At 43.5% G+C, this 19540-nt stretch overlaps 1 protein-coding gene across 3 annotated transcripts in view; it reads left to right on the top strand.

The window, feature by feature from the left end:
• The window catches only part of FMNL2 (formin like 2), a 303763-nt gene that overhangs the window by 88587 nt on the left and 195636 nt on the right, over window positions 1-19540 (top strand). The gene's annotated exons all lie outside the window — the stretch shown is intronic.

The raw sequence follows: 19540 nt of genomic DNA, 5'->3' as shown, positions 1-19540 counted from the left end.
GCATGGTAGTTCCTGAGTCCTGCAGTGTGACAGCATATAGAAGAAGCTTCAGTAAGCTTCTGCTGAGGGCTGGCTTTAAAAGAAGCTTTCAGGCTGCCCGGCATTGTCTTTGGAGTCAGGCAGACTTGGGTTTGAGTTCTGCCTCTGCTGTGTGCTAGCCAACCTTACCCTGTAGAGCTGTTAGCATTGAATTGAGGCCCTGTGTATACTCACAGCCCAGAGCTGATCGGAGCTAAGGGGTGCTCAGTAAGTGGTAGGTCACTTAACATCTTCTCCCAAGAGCTCATTCTTAAATCTCTGTATTTAAGAACAGGAGGCTCTAGAACTAATCAAGGAAAGGGACGTTGTGTGCTACCAGCAGAGAATCAGAAAAAGAATCAAGCAAGTAATTTTATTAGCTCCTTTATCATCTATTGTGTAATTCATTGCCTTAGGCGCTTTTTAACTATTGTAACCCAACCAAGAGAGAATGCAAGTTGTCTTAAAGCAGTGGCATGCCCTTGTTTGTGAGAACTCATTTTATGGGGAGGAATCATATAGGTTACATGTGTCCATAGACAGAAGACCTGAAGGTGAGTGAAGGAAATTGATGTGCTCATTCTGGGGGAGAGAAAATAAACCCAACTTCTTCCCTTCCTGCCACCAGGCTGAGGGGTTGGCTGAGAATGGGAAGTCTTGTCTCCTGCAGGGGTTGACTCTTGATGTAGTGTAGTAAGGGTATCAAGGTTGGTCTGACCGTAAAGTTAAATGCTCCCGCGTAAGACGTTTGGTTGAGAGATGACGGGAAAAGTTGGAAGAAGTAAATGAGGTTGTGGAGGAAATAATGGCCTGGGAGTCCTCGAGGAAAACATGTCACCACGTTCTGTCGGCTATGACACTAAGCCTGGGATCAGAGGGTGGTGGTTAAAGCAGGGTCGGCATTTCCCCTCCTCTCATTGCTGTGTTCTTCTGGTCCTTCCCCACTGTTGGCTCCGTCCTTCTAAAGAAAAAGCTCTGTAGATGGCAGTGGGAGAAAATTAGTCTGATGTAGTCTGGAGAAAATTTGTGTCCCGCCCTACTTTCCCCGAGCTTTGAAAATCTCAAATGCAAGGCCAAACAGTGCATTATTACTAACATGATAGAGGAAACTGGTACTATTAATGTCATGAAGGAGAAAGCCCATTTTGAGTAGAAACAGAAGGATGTTTATGAGGGAAAAGTCGGCTGGTGGTGGCAAAACTGAGCAGTAGGAAATTTAACTATAATCACTCCATTGAGTTTTCTTAGAAGGACTCCTCAAACTGTTGGAAGTTGTCTAGTAATCAGCATAGTAGCCGTTAACAAAAATCCGCTCTGACCTAGAGCAGCAGGGAAGGGAAAGGGTCAGGTATGTAAATTTTGTGCAGACCGGGTTGTATAGCAGGAAAGTATGTACAGTAAATTTCCATATTAGATCAGCCCCTTTTAAAATTTACAAACGCCAGGGGCTGTAGGCGGATGAAGGCATTAGGACTGTATATGGTGGCTCTTTGAAAACTGCATGTTTGGGGCTCATGTTTCTAGTTGCAGCTCAATCTGATTTTGAGATCTTAAGATCTGAATCAAACTAGGTATAGTGTAAGAATTAGACATTTGATCTCCTGCATCTTATCCGATACACAGGAACCCTAGTGCTTCCTCAGCTTTGACACGAACTGGATCCCTGCTGGCCTTTGATTTTAGTTTGTGTGCAGTGACTAGGCGGCACCTTGGTGATGGCGGAATCTTCCCATAAAGCTGAAGGGCCCCTGCAGGACACAGCAGTCGGTTGACTAACCAGCCCAAGCCCTGCTTGCCCCAGTGGGCTGGAACCTGGCTTTAGGTGGCCGATTGGTTTGTGATTGGCTGTCATGAGGCAGGTAGGCTTAGCTCCTTTAATTATTCATGCCACTTTGGGAAAGCATAAACTGCCTATTCAGAGATCCGGGGCCTGGATTTGAGTGGGAATTCTTTGGCCAGGCCAGCTGTGGAATTAGCATGAATGTGATACTAATCCCTGGGACGGTCCCTCTGAGCAGTGCACGCACAGGCCTGTTTTTCCCATCCAGAGTTCACAAGCACATGCTTAGCAGTGCTGAACAAGCTCTGGCACTTAAGATCTAGGCTGCGCGGTTGTGGCCTAGGAGGTTTGGCGCATTTGTCAGTCTCGAAGAGAGATCAGAGGTGCAGTCTGGAAGGTGTTCTTATACTGCGTGTCTCTGGAGGCACTGGCGTCATGTGGCTTCGATTTCTTTACTCAGATACCTGTACATACGCACCCTTCACTGGGCTCTCCTTACACACTTGTTTAAGGGGAAATGGGATGGGTTATGTAAAAATCGTTTGGGATTTAAGTTCTCTGTACATCCAAGGTAATTATATTTAGATATCCCATATTGGTTATACCTGGGCATCTTTTTCCAGTTCATCATTTGTGCTTCGGATTTGTTGTTACATGTGGTAAATTCCTAAGTACTATCACGGAAGAGATACTTTTCCGTACTAGTTGGTGGGCTGTAAACTGTTATTCGGTAGAACCTCAGAGACCAAATATAAATAGTTAAAAAAAAAGCGCCCTATATATCTTGAGAAAACTATAATTTGAAAAGATACATGCACGCCAGTGTTCATAGCAGCACTATTCACGATAGCCAAGACATGGAAGCAACCTAAATGTCTATTGACAGATGAATGGTAAAGAAGGTATGGTGTATATGTACAGTGGAATATTACTCAGCCATTAAAAAGAATGAAATAATGCCATTGGCAGTAACATGTATGGACCTCGAGATTATCATACTAAGTGAAATAAGTCAGGCAAAGACAAATATCACTTTTATGTGGAATCTAAAATATGACACAAATGAATTTGTTTATGAGACAGAAACAGACTCACCGACATAGAAAACAAACTTATAGTTACCAAAGGGGAAAGGGGGTGAGAGAGGGGGGGAAAAAAAAGCCCTAACAAGTGATGGTGCCTTGTGTGTCTGTAAAGGTGATAAAAAGAGGTAGGTGGGTTGATCTAGACTATGCCTCTTGAGTATAGATTTTCCAGCATTTTAATTTTGTTCATTGTGGGATTGAGAGGTATACCTAGTTGGGACTGAGAGAAATGAAAAATAATTTAACCAACTAAGTTGGTAATGATGTCCTCAGTGAGCTGCTGTGATATTTTAGTATTTTACTGTGATACTTGATTGGAGTTAGAGGGAGCCTGACTATTCCCTTTCTAGAAGTAAGCCAGGGAGCAGAGACTTACAGAGGCTGCCGCCACCACATGCTTCCTCCACCTGCTGGAGCCCCTAGATTGTTCCTTCCACATTCTCTTCCCTCCACTCTTCCACTGTACTAGTGTGTACGAAAAACGTCCCTACCACCAGAAGACCCGTTTGGTTTTTTTCCCTCTCATCTTTTTCAGTTAAGATTTCTCCAATAGAAGACACCGTGCAATATTGCTATCCCATGCTTGCTAAACTGCTTGCTAAACCTTTCCCCACTGCCTCACACCATTGCAAACCTAATATAGAAGTTAGGAACTGAATGCTCTCTGCTATACTGTATCTCAGAATTTCACCGGCCTATTGTTAGTCTGCTCAAGTTACAGCTCAGTGTTGGTATTCTTGTTAGGTGGGTGGGCTGTCAGACTTCTTTCTTTTTCTGTCTTACTGTCCCTTCAGCTTTGGACTTCTCAGAGTTTAGCTAGCAGATGGGAAAGAGTGGGTGAAGACACTGCACTTCTTTGCCACCTTTGCTCAGAAGTGATGTACATCACTTCCCCTTGTTGTCTCTGGTACCGAGGAATAATCCCAGTATGCCACCTAGATGCAAAGGGCCTGGGAAATAGTGCCCTGGTTAGAAACCCACGTCCCAAGCTGACAGTATGAAGGGGAAGTAGGAATCTTGTTGGACACGTTGTCCCCTCTGCCCGCATTTATACATTCCAAGAATCTAGATTGGACAGTATTTGAGTGTCACGGGCCTTGGCATTAGATTTGTCACTATATATCTGAGGTGGAATCAAATTCTAAACTTCTTCGGGTATATTTTACTATCTGCCATGCCTGTTTGCACAGGTTGTTGCAAATAAGAGAGAAAGCGAGTATATTGACAAGAGGAAATTGACTCTAGCTGCCCAACAGTGGCATGATGACAGTGAACCCTCTATGTGGTGAAAAAGATGCGCTAGCCCAGCAAAAGAAGGACACTGACTTCATGAAACCTTTCCTGACTTGAAGCAGATTGCTGGATTGATTTAACGCGGCTTTTTTGAAATCAGATAAATCTTGATTATGCCTTTTTATAGTCTGTCAGTTTGTCTGAAACTCTTTGTGTAATCCCAGTGACAGTGAGAACAGCTAGGATACCATGGTCCATTAGTAAAAACCCCAAATTCAAACGGTAGAAACAAAAATGACACCGGAGTCCCCTCTTGGCCGTTCTTCATCACCTCTACAAGAACCATATTGTTGGTCCTTAAGTATCATTGCCTTTTGGCCGTTTCTTGGATTTATGTATTCAAAGAGGCCAATTTGAGACTATTGACTCAGTTCTATACCTCTCAAATCTGTTGTAAAAGACATAGTAAAATGTGTGGGGCAGGAAAAATCCTTGTAAAATGTACACTTGAAACAAGAGAGCTGTCTGCCTCAAATTTGGCCATGACAAATGAGAGTTACATGGGCATTTTGGAAGGTGTTTTTAGAGAAGTTTGCCCTTGAAGTCTGTCTTCTCTCTTCTTAGTGCCAAAATGAGAAGGCAGAATGCCCAAATGCTAGCATTTGATATATTGAAAGGGAAGTGTGGATAGAAAGTGGGAAATGTGCTCAAATGAGACCACACAGACATTAGGGAGAATGAGGCAGCCTGTTCAGCATTGGGTTTCAGTAGAGTAAATAGGAAATGGTGTCATGCGTTGTTGACTCATCCTCCTTCTGGACACAGTCATTCAGAAATCAAAAGCAATTGGCTTTTGTACAGCTTCCTCTTGTATCTAGAAGCAAAAGGGTCACAAACTCACAGGTGTGCAGGGGCCATGCAGTTAACCTAAGTGAGTGATGCAGGCTTGGAGGAGAGGGGTTGGGGGAGAGATCAAATCTTTGGAGGAAGGGAGAGAAAGTAGGTATTGAAACTTTATACAGAAATACAGGACCAATGTTGTCAGATCTTCAGATTTTTTAAGAGAAGCTGGGAATTTTTTAAAAAAAATAAATTTATTTATTTATTTTTGGCTGTGTTGGGTCTTCGTTGCTGCACGCGGGCTTTCTCTAGTTGCGGCGAGCGGGGGGGCTACTCTGCGTTGCGGTGTGCGGGCTTTCTGATTGCGGTGGCTTCTCTTGTGGAGCACGGGCTCTAGGCGCGCGGGCTCAGTAGTTGTGGCTCACGGGCTTAGTTGCTCCGCGGCATGGGGGATCCTCCCGGACCAGGGCTCGAACCCGTGTCCCCTGCCTTGGCAGGCAGATTCTTAACCACTGCACCACCAGGGAAGACCGGAATTTGGGTTTTTTGAGGGAGGCCTGTACTGTGTAGGTGAGTGAAAATTGATCTGCATGTCTTATTTGTCCTGAGAGCCGCTTGACTGTGGCTTTCATGTTAGTGGCAAGGGAAGCCGTATTTGCTTCTGGGCATGGGATGGACAGGGAAGCCTCCCTGGTTTAGCAGCATGTTCTCTGAGTAAACAGTCAGGCTCAGTTTTTGCCGTCATGCCCTCAGGGTGCTAATGTTATTTTGAATATACAAGGTTATAGAGCTGTAAGGAGAACCTGCTGTTATTTGATACTCTTTCATAGACTGAAATTTTATTTACTGTGTAGAAATGCCATAATCATCAGTTGCCCACACTTAAGTTTCTGGTACTTGAGATTGGGAATCAATAAAGAAGGTTTATTTGGGATTGAAAGCATAACCAGTTTAAAATCTCTTCAGTTACTGAAAAGAAAGTAAAATTAAAAGCATTTAAGTTCTTGGCTGGTCTATAAAGTAGATGGAATTCAGTTTAATTTTTTGTGTATGTGAGTTGCCATAGCTAATTTAAGTGTTCTGGGTTTAATATCCCTATCTTTTTAGGAGGTTTGGCATTTAGGGGAAAAAATTTCCTTAGTGTAGAAAAAAAAGGAAATTACCATGTAACATATGGAAATTGACAAAGATGAAATATAATCAGAAATAAACTGAGTGTTGTGTGTCTATTTAAAAACTGCTAGTTTGAGGATTGAAAATCTAACAAACTACTCCATAAAAAAGAAACCCTGGGGCTTCCCTGGTGGCGCAGTGGTTGGGAGTCCGCCTGCCGATGCAGGGAACATGGGTTCGTGCCCTGGTCCGGGAAGATCCCACATGTTGCGGAGCGGCTGGACCCGTGAGCCATGGCCGCTGAGCTTGCGCGTCCGGAGCCTGTGCTTCGCAGCGGGAGAGGCCACAACGGTGAGAGGCCCGCGTACCGCAAAACAAACAAACAAACAAAAAAACCCTGAAAACAACTCGTCAGGAACTGAATGCTATGTTAGGTTCAAGATTTATTTTTCCTTAGAAAAGTCTTTGTGTGTGTGTGTGTGTGTGTGTGTGTGTGTGTGTGTGTGTGTGTGTGTGTGTGTGTCTTTGTTTTTCATTCTTAGCCGAACTTTATTTTACATGATGGATGTTGAAATTAAATAAGAAAACAGCTTTTAAAACAAGCATTTTTATTTTAACAGGTGTTTTGTTGAATGTATGAAAGTGACCTTTCTAAGTCATTGTCTCTTTCTGGGAGCCTTCATCTGTAAATTGGGAATAGTTTCCTGTATCTTGCAGATTTGTTCTTTAGCATTAAATGAGTAACTATATAATGTGCCTGTTGCAGTACTTGGCACATAATAGGAACTCGTTCCTTTTTTCAATGTCTTTAGGGTTAAAGATATCAGGGCACTGACTTCTAAGGAGCCTACCATACTGATCCTAGCTGGGGAAAGAATATAACTTGGACCTTTTTTTGGGGGGTGGGGGTCATGTTTGACTTTGTTTGCTCTAGTATGCCTTGACTATAATTCTTATGCAGCATTGACCTCTTTTCCTAAACTCCTTGGAGGTTATAGGCATATAGTGGGTACTTAAAGTGTTTTTTACCATAAATAAATTTTGATCACATGCTTTGTAGATTTGGACAGAAGAGTTGGCATCTTAACCACTAGTAGAAAGCAGATGATGAACTTGCAATACTGCCGAGTGTATCCTCTCTACTGAGAACGTCTAAGGAAGAGGAGCAAGGTGAGAAGTGGGCTTGTAAGACCCTTGGGTCAGCCTGCCTTCCCAGATGGAAGAGTTAGGGCTTTATTGGGTATTAATGTGGCATTTAGTACCAAACTCAGCTGTGAAATTGCTTGCTTGTTGAAAAACGTGGAAAAGAGAAAAGTTTGATAAATGTGCGTGCCGTGACTTTGTGCTTGCAAAGAACCAAAATCTTCCGCTTGTTAGTATGGTTGTAAATACTGTGATGTCCTTCTTGACAAACATACTGCTGATAAGGACAAGGGAAACAGCATGACTGACTGTATTTGGGGTCAGGAATTCTTCCTTTGCCTTAAAGTAAAAAGTGTTTTCTTGGAAGGTCAAGTTGAAACTGTCTTCACAGGATTCAATTCTTGTCACATCCGTTTCAGAAGCCCTCCTTGATATGTTATCTGTAGTTCACAACAATGACTAACTTTGTGGTTAAAAAGCAAACAAAAAAGAATAATTTGTTACAGTTAGAGCCATGTGGAGAATACATTCTTTATCAAGCTGTAGGTCCTTAGGGGAGAATCTGCATGTAGAAGATGCTGACAGGTTTTCATTCTTTTTTTTTTTTTAAATGAAAATTTATTTATTTATTTATTTTTGGCTGTGTTGGGTCTTCATTTCTGTGCAAGGGCTTTCTCTAGTTGCGGCGAGCGGGGGCCACTCTTCATCGCGGTGCGTGGGCCTCTCACTATCGCAGTCTCCCTTGTTGCGGAGCACAAGCTCCAGACGCGCAGGCTCAGTAGTTGTGGCTCACGGGCGTAGTTACTCCGCGGCATGTGGGATCTTCCCAGACCAGGGCTCGAACCCGTGTCCCCTGCATTGACAGGCAGATTCTTAACCACTGAGCCACCAGGGAAGCCCAGGTTTTCATTCTTTACCTTTGAAGTGTTTTCTTGAGTCTTTCCCCACCAGAGATAGGAGACTACTTTTATGGGAATGATAAAATGCTATTATGGAAAGGTTATTAAATTCTTGTTTACTTAACTCTGAAATACGGCTAAATTTTACTAGCCAAAGAGGTATTTGAAATGTAAACTTCTCAGAAGGTGGGAATCAAAGAAAAACTGCCTTTACCTTGTTTTTTTTAAAATAAATTTATTTATTTATTTATTTTTGGCTGCATTGGGTCTTCGTTGCTGTGCGCTGGCTTTCTCTAGTTGCAGAGAGTAGGGGCTACTTTTCGTTGCGGTGCGCGGGCTTCTCATTGCGGTAGTTTCTCTTGTTGCGGAGCACGGGCTCTACGTGCACAGGCTTCAGTAGTTGTGGCACATGGGCTCAGTAGTTGTGGCTCGTGGGCTCTAGAGTGCAGGCTCAGTAGTTGTGGCTTGTGGGCTTAGTTGCTCCATGGCATGTGGGATCTTCCTGGATGATGAGGGATTGAACCCGTGTCCCATGCATTGGCAGTTGGATTCTTCACCATTGCACCACCAGGAAAGTCCCATGCCTTTACCTTGTTTTTTTCAGAGAGGGAGATACCGGGAAGGCAAGGTCCTCTGTGACTTTTTAGAAGTGTGAATTCTGGAGCCTTAATCAACACCATTTATGGACTATATAATATATACAGAGCACTAAATGTGATTATGGGTGATGAAATTTTAGAGTTGGAATTGACCTCAGTTGTCATTTTATTCAACCTGTTTAATTTGAAAATGAGGCAATTGAGAAGAGAAACAGTTTTGCCCTTGAAGAAGTCAAACTATTGAACAGATACACGTGTCTTTATAAACAGTCTTGAGTTTTATGGTGTAGCAACTGATTGAGTTATGCAGACGCATACAACACATTTAAATACTGAGGATCTGTGAAGTGATAAGAGGTTGCCTGATTGTAGGGATATTTATTAGGAGGAGTGAGATTTGAACCAATTTTAGCAAAAGGTGAGGGACTTGGGGCAGTAGCGTTAAAGCAGATGTAGGACTGTGATGGGAAAAGAGTAATTGGTGAGAACCTTAAAGTCCAATTTGAAGTGTGTGTGTAATTTATAGGATCAGATATTGAGAGTGTAAGTTCTTACCACGTAGGGGTTTTAAGCAGGAAATAGTGACTTGGGAGTTTTGTGTAGTAAATCTTTGTTGTGGCAGATTTTTTGTTTGGTGAAGGGGGACAGGAGGACTGGATGAGGAACAGGTAACATTTTGACACCTGAGAAAGGAAGGAAAGAAAGTATCATTTGCCACCATGTTTAGATATAGGCAGGTAAGGTGGGCTTTTTTTTTTTTTTTTTGGCTGCGTTGGGTCTTCGTTGCTGTGCGCTGGCTTTCTCTAGTTGCAGCGAGGTGGGGGGCTACCCTTCGTTGCGGTGCTTGGGCTTCTCATTGCGGTGGCTTCACTTGTTGCAGAGCACGGGCTCTAGGCGCATGGGCTTTAGTAGTTGTGGCACATGGGCTCAGTAGTTGTGGCTCGTGGGCTCTAGAGCGCAGGCTCAGCAGTTGTGGCGCACAGACTTAGCTGCTCCCTGGCATGTGGGATCTTCCCAGACCAGGGCTCAAGCCCATGTCCCCTGTATTGGCAGGCAGATTCTTAACCACTGCGCCACCAGGGAAGTCCTCTCGGCCTCATCTCTTGATCATTCTACGTGTTACCAGTTTCCTCAGTGTGCCGTATTCCTCTCTCTAGTTATTTAACATATGCTGTTCTTTTTGCCAGGAATACCTTTCTCATACCCCCACCCGTAGGCTGACCGATTATCTGTTCATTTGTCTGTTAAGTCCCTGTTTACCCCTCAGTTCTCATATTGAGGGTAATTGTTTTTACAATAAATGATACTGAAGAATTGATCTTTATTGTAGGGACAGTCACAAGCCACTGGAGGCTTTCAATGAGGAAAGTGACGTAAGCAGATCGATATTTTAAAGCAGTGGTTCTCAAGCTTTATCGTGCGTCACAGTTTCCCGGAGGGCTTATTAAAACACAGATTACTGGGCCTCACCCCCAGAGTTTCTGATTAAGTGGGTCTGGGGTGGAGCCTGAGAATTTGCATTTTTAACAAGTTCCCAGGTGCTGCTGCTGCTGGTCTGAGGACCCCACTTGTAGAATTATCCTTTTAGAGGGACCACTCAGACTGAAGTGGGAATGAATGGGGCTGGGTGGGCAAGACAGGACGCAGGGAAAACAATTTGGAAGCTGTATCACTATTTCAGGTGAGAAATAAGGATATGGGGATGAAGAGAAGAAGACGGTCTGTCAAGAGATGCTTAAGAGAGAGTGATTGCTTACATATGGGAAATGAAGGAAAAGCTTGAAGCCCGGGGTTTCTCACAAGGGCAGCCAGGTGGATGGTGGTGCCGTTCACTAGAAAGCATACAGTGATCAGATTTTTTGTGGGCGGTCAAGGGGCAGGATGGTGATGAGGTTGTGTGCCTTTGAGGCATCTGAATCAGTTGCTGGGACGCTGCCTTAAGCTCAGAGGGGAGTGACGCTGCTGATACAGCTTTGGGAGTCATCAGTGTGCGATTGAGAGCTGACCCATGGGAGTAGACGAGATCGGTAGGAAAATGAGTATGGAGAAGAGAGCCTGGGACAGAACCCTGAGGGTCACAGTAATCAAGGAAAGCTAGCGGAGGAAGATGAGGAGCCGCTAGAGAGGTGAAAAAACGCAGGGGTGAGTCTTCCCTGGTGGCGCAGTGGTTGAGAGTCCGCCTGCCGATGCAGGGGACGCGGGTTCGTGCCCCGGTCTGGGAAGATCCCACATGCCGCGGATCGGCTGGGCCTGTGAGCCATGGCCGCTGAGCCTGTGCGTCTGGAGCCTGTGCTCCGCAATGGGAAAGGCCACGGCAGTGAGAGGCCCGCATACCGCCAAAAAAAAAAAAAAACCCCGCAGAGGTGTGCACTGATTTCTCTCCTGGAGGCCAAGAGATGAATGTGGTTCAGGAGGGAGGGGTGTAGAAACGATGTCAAATGCTGCTGGGAATGCAGGAAGGTAAGCACTGAGGAGGGTCTATTTGATTAACCACACGGAAGTCCCCCATGCATTCATTCAGTGTTGACTGAGCCTGTTTGGGGTCAGGCTCTGTGCTAGACACACACATGACCTAGATTTTTCAATGACTGGGAAGAGGCAGAAGCCAGACAGCACTGCGTTTAGGAGGATCAGGACAGAGACACAAACAGTCCTGCCATGTTCTCCTCTGGCAAAGCCACTGGAGGGAGGTTTCTCACCTCTGCTGCTGCTGCAGGGGCCTTTCTGGAGGACAGAGAAACCTCCCAGGAGTCTCATTGAATCCCTATCTGCAAAACTTTGACAGAGCCAATTTATATGGATACCTTTGGTCCCGGTATGTCAGAGTCTCATCTCTTTAAAGAACCAAAGAGCTTTGCTTGCTCCAGTCTGTGTTTCACAAAGTGCCTGGTGAAAACAGTAGCTTCAGCAGCTGCCTGTAGCCACATCTGTTTTCCATGGACCCAGACCTGGCCTATGTGGCCAAGTTAGGCAACATTCACCATGCTTTCCTTTTTACCCCAATTCTCTTGATGTTTCCACTGTGGAATCCAGTCATGCAATAGATACCTGGAGGCTATAGGCTCTTGAGATCCAGCCAGATTCAGAATTTCACTTTTGGGTCCCTCAGAATTAGAGAAGCCGTTGCAATCTATAGGTTATAAATTAAAGTTCAGTTTAAATGCTCTAGGCCATTGCTGCCCGTTTGCACTTTCTGCGATGGTAGAAATGTTCTATAATCTGTGCTGATACGGTAGCCACAGCTAACTGCATTTTAAATTTTATTTAATTTTAATTACTTTAAATTTAAAGTGAGAGAGTGACATGTGCTTAGTGGCCACCATGTTAGGCCAGCAGTTCTGAAATTTTTGGTGTAGAGCAGAATCGTTAGGAGGGCTTGATAAAGCATAGGTTGCTGGGCCCTGAACGTTTCTGATTCGGTAAGTCTGGTTAGGGCTTGAGAGTTTGCTTTTCTAACAAGTTGCCCAGGTGGCTGTTGCTGGTCTGGGGAGGACCACCACTGCAGACCTGTTTCCAGCGTTTAGTTTTCAACTCATTAATACAGATAGCAATGCCATCAGCCCGTCCTCAGGGCCCTGGTCAGCTAGTTGACAAGCAGCCTAGTACCTCCGCGCAAACCCACACTAGATCCTTTTTCCAAATCAGCACAGCTCACCTTTCAAGCTAACTCATGACACTTTCTGAGCTGCCACAGTGGCTGAAACAATGGCCTTCTGGGGAAGTTCCAGCCTTGAACAGACTTTGGTTTTCATTCCAGCTTTATTAATTCATATTCTAACCTTGTAAGAAATTAGGCCATGTGTATGGTGTATGTAGAGTGTAATTTTGTTTTTGCCAAGTTCATACTTGGCGTTATAGTGAATGATTTCTGCATTCATTCTGGCTGGCTGGACTGGGCTCAGATGAACTATCCCTAAAATCCTGTTTTAACCAGTAACCTTTATTTTTAAGCAAATGATAGTAATTTTTTAATAATCAGAAATGCCATCAAATAAAATAAGTTTCTATAATTAAGCATTCTCTTTTGGATGATTGCTTATAAAAAGATCCTTCTCGTAATACATGTTGAGGTGTTTACAGGTGACATGACATGCTGTTTGAAATTCTCTTTAGAGTACTGGGTGAGGGAGGGTAGATGAAACGAAATTGAAAACTGTTGATGATTGTAGAAGGGCCATGGAGGTGAGGTATACTGCACTAGTCTCTCTACTTTTGTGATTGTTTGCAACTTTACATAATAAGAAAAAATGCTCTTAGAGAAGCTAAATATAGCATTTTTATTAAGTACCAGGTGAATAGTTGAAGCGGAAAATGAAAAGTAGTTCGTTGGTTTTCCTCTAGGGAATTCAACTGGAGTAAAATTTTAATTTAAATGGAAGAGAATAGCAGTTGCTGCAGTGTAGGGGATTAAAGACCATCATTAACAAAGAAACTGCAGATAAGTGAGGTACTTCGTGTGTGTGTGTGTGTGTGTGTGTGTGTGTGTGTGTGTGTGTGGTATTTAAGGAGGGGGAACTACACCCTTGCTAATTTTTCTGCACACCACCATAGATAACTCTTTTTACAAATATACATCCCCAGCACAGTGGTGCTCACTTTGATGTGTCAGAGTTTTCCTTCATTTGGACAAAGGTAAACTTCTGAAAAGTTTTAAAAAGAAGTGGGGGAGGAGGAGAGGTGGTGGCAGATCATATCACAGGAGTTTGTAGGCAGCTAAGCCTTCTTGGATGGCTGGGTTTACATTTTTCCAGTAGACTGATGATACCCTGAAGGAGGAGAGGAGAGTTTTTTTTTTTTTAAACTTTTCTTGATCTTCAAAAGGCTGTATGAATAAATTCAACTTGTTTTTGGTTTAGGAAATGGTCTTAGATTTTCTTTAACTAGATGATAGTTGGAGTTGAGTATTTAAAATTATCTTGATAATTATAAGAAGTGGTTTATAGAGTAGCCATGAGTGTCATGCCAGTTTATAGTATATAACCTAGGCCTCCTCTTTCCCTTTGATATAGCCAATTTGTCATCCATCTTTCCCCACTTGAAATGTCCCTTTAATGCATTGCCATCCCATTTCTATCCCTCATCACCTTCACCCCCTAGTTCAGGCCATATCACCCTCTGCCTCGATTACTGCCCGTAAGTAGTGCCCTGTCCCCTCTCCCACCTTCTCTCCAGTGATTTCCCTTTTCTTTGACTGTCTTCTGTACTTGGACCACATAATTCAGCATTCATTTGCTTTTTTATGACATGTGCATCACCTTTGTTTTCCAATCACGCAGGTAGTATGCCTGTGTATAACAGTGGGATATCTCTTAAAGTACCTGACACTGCTGGTGTTCAGTAGAAAATATCTATGAAAACTTCTAATAAAACTATCTAATAAAACTTCCAGGCTCTACTTGGTTTTATTATTTACCTGTAATTCTATAGAGAATAAATTTTTCAAAGGTGGCATCTTCGTCAGTATAAGGCATTGCCTCCAAGCCTGCAGGTTGTACTAGTGGTTGTAAATGCAATTCTAGACCTTCTCCTATACCTGTTGAATTTGTTGAAACACACCGTTTCATCTGTAAGGGAGCTGCTTCAAATAAATATTTTGCAGCAGAGATTTTTGCACCTAGCATTTGGAGCTTGGGAAAAAAAAACATACAATAACAAAAAGGCTGTTCTGTATTTGATTGTTTCAGGAGTCCTTGGTGTTTAAGTATTTATTGCCTGATTTCATACTTTTGGATAATACTGTTGGTTGTATTGCTCTTTTATGGAGCTGCTTCTAAGGGAGTGTGCAAAGCATTAGTCAACAAGTGTTAATACCTGTTTGGGCCTGATGTGTGTGTATGTGTGTGTGTGTTTTAAAGGACGTGGCACCTTTGTCTCTTGCATGGAGTTTTAGAAATGTTCATACAAGAGTAACATAAAAGAATCGCCCAGGGACACGAAATGTGAATTGTCAGAACAAGCCTAGACTGCCCCTCAGTCAAACCAACAAGACCAGGAGTTTGCTCAGAAACCTCTCCTTTTTTTGACTGATCTTGGAAGGACAGGCAAAACGTGGAGTACAATTCTTGGGGGTTTCCTCTTTTTGGGGGTTTTTAGTATGATGTAAGAGGAAACCTTTTATACCTTGAGCATGCTCTCGGAGCCTGGATGCATTCACCAAAGCATTTGTCGAACACCTCGGTATTAGGCTGTGCAATTCTCTTGAAGCCTTGCCCTGTTTTCAGTGATGAATTTAGAAGTAGGTCAGTGACCACTTGGATAAGAAAAAATTTTGAAAAAAGTAGATCCTTGGGGAGTGCTCCTTTGATAAGATCTATTAGCTTGCCCCCAGATAACTGATTCAATGCACGTGTCTAGATTTTCTCTCTCTCATGCTCTTGTCCCTTGAAGAGTCTGAAATACAGACTTGTCTAGTGCTTTTAAGCCTTGCTCTTTAGCTTTGTGAGGGAAAAAAACGAAAGACCTGTGCCTGACAACGGCACACTGAAGCCTCAATGTCGTTGGGTCAGATGGCACTCAGTAGTCAAGTTCAACATTGAACTCACCAGTCAAGGGCACCAGAGGGGGGCTGTCAAATGTGTCTCTTTTTGTGAATGCTTTGTGCCTCTTGGTTGCTCGAAAGGACTAGATGCCGTCTATTTTATTTTATTTATTTATTTATTGATCCTTCAGTGGATATGTTTTATTATTTATTTTTTTAACATCTTTATTGGAGTATAATTGCTTTACAATGGTGTGTTAGTTTCTGCTTTATAACAAAGCGAATCAGTTATACATATACATATGTCCCCATATCTCTTCCCTCTTGCGTCTCCCTCCCTCCCACCCTCCCTATCCCACCCCTCCAGGCGGTCACAAAGCACAGAGCTGATCTCCCCGTGCTATGCAGCTGCTTCCCACTAGCTATCTACCTAGTAGATAGCTACCTACGTAGTGTATATATGTCCATGCATCTCTCGCTTTGTCACAGCTCACCCTGATGCCATCTATTTTATAGACATATATCTTCCCTCCCTTTTTTCTTTCTTTCTTTTCTTTCTTGTTTCACTCTTCGGTTTCCCTCTCCCGAATGATGGGATGTTTATTGCAGGAGACCTCTTAGGTGTGTAACCTTTAAGCTTAATCCATGGTTATATGCAAGGAGCAGACTCTCTGCTTGGTACTACTTTTTCCTCTCTCTCTCTCTCTGTCTCTCTGTGTCTCTGTCTCTCTCTTTTTTCTTCACTCATAGGCTTTGCGATATAAGATCCCTTTTCAGAATTTCCCTGCCATCGTAAAGATTTCTGCAAAATTAATTAAGAAGCGTAGGATTTCTTAGTTCCTTTATTTTTAAATTTTATTTTTTATACAGCAGGTTCTTATTAGTTATCTATTTTATACATATTAGTGTATACATGTCGATCCCAGTCTCCCAATTAGTTACTTTCTTCACCCCCTGCTCCCCAAATAATCTGTAGTTTTATGGCAGGACTGGTGGGGCTCCCAGCCCTGCAGGGAAGGACCCATCAAGGCTTTCATGGTAAATGTCTCTTTCAGATGTTTGAAATTACCTGCTGTTAGCTTCTAGAGCTGAGGGAAAACCTTCCAGTGAAGTCCACACCATTTGGGTGGGACTTTGGGGTTGCACAGAGCAAATGTTCTTACTTAGGTCTTGTTTTAATTGCCTGGTCACCTAGTGCAAATAGACTTTTTAAAGAGCTGTGGCTTTTTAGAATAGAGGCAGTCATTTAAAAATCCAAAGGCTTTAAAAATGAAATTTGCTCATAGAAGAAGCTTCTCTGATACGGTGTCGAACCTATTTGCTAAAGCACATTTAATAGACCACCTAAAATCCCTGTATTTTCCTACAGTGGTCTGAAGAATTATCACCACCCAGGTGTAGACTTTTCCTCGTTCAAACATATTTCAAGGCTGAGTGATACCCTATTCCATATCTACCCATTGCCACTTCTGTACTCTTTCCTCTAATTTTAAGGCCTCTATAGCTGTAGCTCTTTCTCAGTTACCCATGTGGAAATAATCTAATTCTTGAAAAACGCCCCATGAGGCGTTTCAATGACTAAGTGCTCAGGGAGTAAAAACTGATTTTAGTATTTGCTTTAGCAAAACAATTAGACAAATATACTACAGATGATTATCTACCTTTCAAAACCAAATACATAAGACCTGTATTAATCAGAACTCGCAGTTAAAGTCACTTTTTTTTTTTTTTTGCTTTGTGTTGATAGGAAAGAGAAGATATTAGAAAAGCTGAAAGAAAGGTTTACTAAGAACTCAAGCTTACTTTAAACTAGTGAGGTCGTGAAGACACGACTAGCTTAAATTTTTACTTCTGTGGTATTCTACAGTGAGAATCGATTAGATAGTACCTTAAGGTTCTACACGCTTTCCATATATTGTAATTACGACAGCTAGAAACTTTAGTTACACGTGTTGGTGTTCTATTTAAGGATGAAGACCCCAAATCTTTTCTGCTTTTAACTAGATTGATTATTCAAAAAACCATTCCCCTAAAACTTTCCTGTTAAAAAGTGATTGGTCAGTTTTCATATCCATAACACCCCATAGCACACACATACCTAGAGTTAGGCCAGAAAGCAGTCATCTTCAACTCTCCCCCTTTCTCTGTCCTCCTTCCCCACCCCACTTCTGAATAAGTCAGCCCGGAGTCTCCTCTTCTGCCTGACTTCACTGTCTCCTGCCTGAGCTCTCACAAAAAGCTCATAGCCCGTCTCTGTCTTCAACCTCTTACCTCTTTGCTCCGCACTTCAAAATCATTGACTGTTGTCATGCCAAAAAACAGGGCAAGATCATGAGCTCTGGTCCCTGCTCTGTGTGTCCATTGCCTATGGTGAAGGTTTTCAAAGGTTTTTCTCGGATGTGGCTGGGCCGCTGGGTTCCCAGGTTGTCGTTCTCACTACCCGCCTCCTCACAGCTTCAGCTGGAGCAGCTTCACTTTTGTTCTCCCTTTTGAACTTGGAGTAGGATTTTGTTGAACAAAATGTTCCAGGACTTAAAAAAAAAAGGTTTGCAAACCATGGGATCAGATAACTACGAAAATGCTGCGTCTTCTCCCGTATTCTGCCGGAGGTGCTAACTTTGACTTTTGGCATTCTGTTTTCTTAAGCTTCCAAAATACATTGTATGTTTATGTTCAAATCGCTCGCAGTTCTCCAGTTCATGGGCTCATGTTTATTGAGTGTTTTTTGTGATTAGGGCTTTTATGCATATTAATTTATTCAATCTGTTCTTGATGGATGTCGGTGCTATTATTTAGTACCATCGTATGGATGGGGAAACTGAGGCACGGAGCTGAACTCTCTTGCCCAAGGTATTATAGTTAGTAAGCATAGAGCCAGGATTCTGAGCTCAGAGACTTCCTGCAGAATCCACTCTCAGACACTCGGTGTGTTAACACAGTGACGTGGCTTTTAGGGACTTGTCTGGAAGAAGCACAGCCATCAGACACTTCTGTCTGCAGGCTGAACTTTCAATTTGGGGCTAAATGTATCCTCACGTTATTGTTGAGCCTAGGCCTGTGTGGGGCAAGTCGGGAGTGGGCAGAGGGAGGAAGATGGGATCAGAGGCACTGGGCCACGAAGTCGGGAAAGCAGAGGCCACTGGCCATCTCCCCCCAACCCAGAAGGACTCTGGCCAGTGCGCTCCCCAGCCTTGATCTGAAGTCTCTGGACCATCGATTTCTGAGGTCAGGACAGTGCCCATGGTCCCTTGACCCAGTGTAGGGCTCCCCTGTGCCCTTCACTCTGTTCACTCCTCAGTGAAGAGGTTTGCTGTGTTGGTCGCTCCAGGTGTTAGGATCTTCTTTCCTCTCCACGTCCTCAGAGATGGTTAAGGGGCTGGCAGACGGCGAAGGAAAATCTCTGATCGTTGAAATCAGATTCTCAGGGCATGGCTCATTGAACCACCAGAAGCACCACCAGAAAGGCTGGCAGAAGGCAGCCTCTGTGCCCAGTGCCCCTCCTGTCTTTGGTCACATTTCAGAACGGTCGGTCGGTCTGTCTGTCTCTCTCACACATGTTTTGCTCCTGGGGGTCACCACTGGAGGACAAAGCCAGGCTGCCACTTTATTTTTGTGGGCAGAAGCCACTACGCAGTGGGTTGATGGAGCAAAAACTTCTTTACAAAGACAAATGTGGGTTGGTAGGAATTTGTGCAAAAAAAAAAAGTCTTTTAAAAAGCACTTTTGTAATGGGACAAATGTGACTGCTCATATCGTTCCCACATGGGCCCTTTAGAATATATTTTCTCTACATACACACACACACACACACACACACACACGTACACGTACACATGTATCTACCTCTCTCTCTCTCAGGTGAGGGACAGTTTGAGGATGTGGGAGAAGTAACGGAGCAACTGTTTTAAGTGCAGAGGAGGGTCTGCCTCCAGCCCAGGGCTGTCTTTGCAGACGTTTGTGGGGACCAGATGGGAGGGGTGTTGTGCCAGGTGAGCTGCAATTAGTGGTTGATCGCAGGCCGAGGAAGCAGCAGGGCTGGGTACTCAGCTGCTCAGTCCAAGTATAAACTAGAGCTTAGCCTCAGTGTGGGGCAGGATTAGGAAGAAAATATGGCGAGATGAAAGGTCAGGATTGGATTCTGGGGCCTGGCTGACACCGTGTGATCATGAATAGACTCCTTAATTAGGAGCCATCTGCTAAGAAATAACCCTTATGTATATATTTTAAAAGAGCTTTCTCTATCGCGCTTGAAAGGTGAATTACTGGGTATTATTAACACTTGGTGGGGAGGGGTAGGTGTCTAGAATCATCAGCCCTTCCTCCCAGAGGAGGGGACAGTCCAGTTTGTCGAT

The sequence above is a fragment of the Lagenorhynchus albirostris genome, chromosome 6 (genome assembly GCF_949774975.1).
Source record: "Lagenorhynchus albirostris chromosome 6, mLagAlb1.1, whole genome shotgun sequence".
NCBI lineage: Eukaryota > Metazoa > Chordata > Mammalia > Artiodactyla > Delphinidae > Lagenorhynchus > Lagenorhynchus albirostris.
The sequence above is the reverse complement of the archived record's forward strand: the minus strand, read 5'-3'. Positions and strand labels throughout refer to the sequence as shown.